This window comes from Lycium barbarum, chromosome 4 (assembly GCF_019175385.1).
Source record: "Lycium barbarum isolate Lr01 chromosome 4, ASM1917538v2, whole genome shotgun sequence".
Taxonomy (NCBI): Eukaryota; Viridiplantae; Streptophyta; class Magnoliopsida; order Solanales; family Solanaceae; genus Lycium; species Lycium barbarum.
Window position 1 is genome coordinate 35,634,986 of NC_083340.1, and position 4,307 is coordinate 35,639,292.

General features: G+C 44.5%; 1 non-coding gene across 1 annotated transcript; it reads right to left on the reverse strand.

The window, feature by feature from the left end:
* Positions 1-416: 416 nt before the first annotated feature.
* Positions 417-522, reverse strand: LOC132638954 (small nucleolar RNA R71). The gene has a single exon (XR_009582009.1). It is a non-coding gene; the product is annotated as a small nucleolar RNA R71 (small nucleolar RNA).
* Between the last annotated feature and the right edge of the window lie 3,785 nt (positions 523-4,307).

The window sequence follows — 4,307 nt, forward strand, 5'->3', positions numbered from 1 at the left end:
TGCGGGTAATCAGGTGAATCGGTTGAATAATCAAACGGATGAATCTGATGATGAGAATATTTTTGCTGAACTGGTTCAAGAGGATGACTATGCATCTGCCATTGTTCAACCTCGAGTTGGAGCGGCTACTGTGAAAATTGACTCATCTCTTTATCAGCTGCTGAAACTTGAGGGGTACTTTCGGAACTCTACCGAGAATGACCCTCAACGTCATTTGAAAAATTTTGTGGATGTGTGTGCTAATCACGTCCAGAACAATGTTCCACAAGATGCTATTCGGTTGAGGCTATTCAAGTATTCCTTAGCTGGAGAGGCTAGAACATGGTTCGAGAAGCTGCCCCGAAATTCAATTACTTCATGGGCAGAGATGGTTACTGTGTTTCTTAAAAAGTGGTATCCCCCTAGTAAGAAGGCTGAGATTCGAGACAAGATATATGAATTCAAGCAGCGACCGGGGGAACAACTATATGAAGCCTGGGAGAGGTTCAAAGAATATCTACAGAAGATCCCAAATCATGGTTTTCCGGAAAATATATTGATGGAGAAGTTCTACCGAGGGTTATATCCAGTGACACAGTCAGTGGCCAACAATGCGGCTGATGGGTGTTTTATGAACAAGACCTTCCGACGAGTGACCATAATACTCAACAAGCTGACAACTCATAATCAGGCTTGGCACTCGAACAATGCTGATGTGGTACCATATGGTAGTGCTATGCTCTAGAATATAGTGAAGGAGAATCAGGATACCAAGCAAACATTGGCAGAACTTGCAACAAATATCTCCTTGCTGACGAAGAAGTTTGATGAGTCTCAAATCAAGAAGGTAAATGTTTGTGAGGAAGATGCAGTTTTGCCAAAAGGGATATACCATGCTCCAGATGGTCAGTTCCTTGAAGGGCCACCTATGCAGGTTGAAGATGCTAACTATGTTAATAACTCTCAAGGGGGTTATCAGCGACAGAATTACCAAGGTGGCTATCAGAATCAGAATCAGAATCAATGGAGACCTCAGCAAGGTCAAGGTGCTTACAACAACTCTGGGACCTACAACAATAACTATGGTGGTACGAACCAAGGGAGCTACAACAACAGCAACAATTTTGGGAACAAGAGTTCCAATCCTTATATACCACCAAAAGGGCAAGCATCAGAGCAGGGTAGTTCGAAAGTTGAAGCAATGCTTGAGAAGATTCTGGCTAATCAATCAAAGTCTAAGAGGACTTTATCCGGGTTGACAGAAATAGTGGGCTCTCATACAGCGGCTATTCAGAAGCTTGAGTCGCAGATGAGGGATATTTCTAGAGAGCAGCACCCTCTGAAAAAGGGAGGACTTCCAAGTGACACCATCCCAAATTCGAAGAATGGGGGAGGCGGTTTAAACAATGTGTTTGCCATTACCACTAGAAGTGGTAAAACAATATAGGGAGCTGCTGAAGAGGTGATTGATCTTGAGCCGATAGATGATGAGAATGAGGTGCAGTCTAACGCACCTATTATTGCTGATGAGATCCTTGCTGACAAGAAGGTTGCTGATATTCCAGAGATAGTAAGAGAAGCTGATGACACTAGCAAGCAGGCTGTAAAAGGGGCTCTTCGCCCTTTGACACAGCTCTTCAAATCTAAACCTCCTTTTCCTCAGAGGTTGGTAAAGAAGAATGAAGATGCTAAGTTTGAGAAATTTTATGATCAGCTGAAGTAGTTATCTCTAAATTTTCCCTTCTTGGAAGCTGTCAAGGAGATGCCCGGTTTTGCAAAGTATCTGAAGGAGTTGCTGACCAAGAAGAAGACGGTTCAACATGAAACCGTGAGTTTGACTCACACTGTGAGTTCTATTATCTCAACCACAACTCTTCAGAAAAAGGGAGATCCTGGGGCGTTCACCATTCCTTGTTCTATTGGGTACCATGACTTTGCTCGTGCTTTGTGTGATAATGGGGCGAGTATAAATTTGATGCCCCTTGCTATATATAAGCAGTCAGGTTTGGGAATGCCAAGGCCGACTACGATGAGGTTGCAGATGGCTGATAGGTCTATCAAAAGACCTGTTGGGGTGGTTGATGATGTGATTGTGCGGGTTGGTGAGTTTTTGTTGCCCGCTGACTTTGTGATTCTTGACTGTGCTGTTGATCGAGACATTCCTATCATTCTGGGGAGGCCTTTCCTTGCTACAGGGAGGGCTCTGATGGATTCTAAGAAAAATGAAATCAAGTTTCGAGTCAACAATGAAGAAGTGACTTTTCAGGCTAGCAAAGGGATGAAGTTACTAAGTGCTTATGAGAGCATTTCGGTAATTGATTCATTTGATGTAGTTGATGATGCAGTGGAGTTCAAAATGGAAGAAGAGAGCTTAGGTCAGGCTTTGGCTGGCATTCTGATGAATTTCGATGCTGAAGACATGGAAGGCTATGAGGAGACAGTTAACTCACTTGTTGGGTTGGGCTCATACACATACCACCCAAAGAAGCTGAGTCTTGATCTGGAAAATAAACAACTCCTCCAGCAAAGCCTTCAATCATTGAGCCACCTAAGTTGGAGCTTAAGCAGCTCTCGTCACACATGAAATATGAGTTCCTTGGTCTTGACGGCACATTACCGGTGATTGTTTCAGCTTCATTGACTGAGGAGCAGATTGTGCAGCTTTTGGAGGTATTGAGGGAGTATAGGCGTGCTATTGGTTGGACCATATTAGATATTCGAGGTATCCCATCTGGGATCTGTGAGCACAAAATTCAGTTGGAGGAGGGCAGCAAACCAAGTGTAGAGCATCAGAGGCGACTAAATGAGAATATGCAAGAGGTCGTCAAGAAAGAAATCATCAAATGGCTAGATGCAGGCGTGGTTTTCCCGATCGCTGATAGTAAATGGGTGAGCCCGGTCCAATGTGTTCCTAAGAAGGGCGGCATCACTGTTGTACCGAATGCTAAGAATGAGTTGATCCCGACCAGAACTGTCACCGGTTGGAGAGTTTGCATGGATTATCGCAAGCTCAACACAGCCACGAGCAAGACTAGCTGGGCGTTCTTATTATTGTTTGCTTGATGGTTACTCGGGTTACAATCAGATCAACATTGCTCTGGAAGATCAGGAGAAGACCACGTTCACTTGTCCTTATGGGACATTTGCATTCAGCCGGATGCCTTTTGGTTTGTGTAATGCACCAGCGACCTTTCAGAGGTGCATGATGTCAATCTTGTCCGACATGGTGGAGGATTTCTTGGAGGTGTTCATGGATGATTTTTCCGTGGTGGGTGACTCATTTGATGATTGTCTTGGCCATCTGGGTCAAGTGCTAAAAAGGTGTGAAGAGACTAATCTGGTGCTGAACTGGGAGAAATGCCATTTTATGGTGAAGGAAGGAATCGTCCTCGGTCACAAAATCTCTGAAAAGGGAATCGAGGTCGATCAAGCAAAAATTGATGTGATCTCCAAACTTCCTCCACCTATCTCAGTCAAAGGTGTCCGAAGTTTCTTGGGGCATGCTGGGTTCTACAGACGCTTCATCAAAGATTTCTCTAAAGTTGTCAATCCTTTATGCAAGCTTCTCGAAAAAGAGGCTAAATTTGTGTTTGATGAGAAGTGCCACAAGGCGTTTGAGGAGTTAAAAGTGCGTCTCACTACTGCTCCTATTATTGTTGCTCCTGACTGGTCCCTACCATTCGAACTGATGTGTGATGCTAGTGGTTTCGCAATAGGTGCTGTGCTTGGGCAGAGGCACAATAAAATTATGCACCCGATCTATTATGCTAGCAGAACGCTGAATGCTGCACAGATGAATTACACAGTGACGGAGCAAGAGCTGCTTGCCATTGTGTTTGCCTTCGAGAAATTTCGGGCCTACTTGTTGGGGTCCAAAGTTGTGGTTCATACTGATCATGCAGCCTTGAGATACCTCATGGCAAAGAAGGAAGCAAAGCCGCGACTGATCAGATGGGTGCTACTGCTGCAAGAGTTCGATTTTGAGGTAAAAGACCGAAAGGGCACTGAAAACCAGGTGGCTGACCATCTCTCTCGGCTTGAAGAAGCTGGGAGACCGTCTGATGAGCTTGATATATATGATGTTTTTCCAGACGAGAGGGTGTTGGCGGTGTCAAATGAGGTAGCACCATGGTATGCTGATTTTGCCAATTATTTGGTAACAGGTATAGTTCCCGATGATATCAAAACTTACCAAAAGAAGAAATTCTTGCGGGATGCTCGACAGTACTATTGGGACGAGCCTTATTTGTTCCGCACATGCGCTGATAACATCATTCGGCGTTGTGTTCCGGAAAGTGAAGTAATGGCAATTCTAAAGGCATGCCATG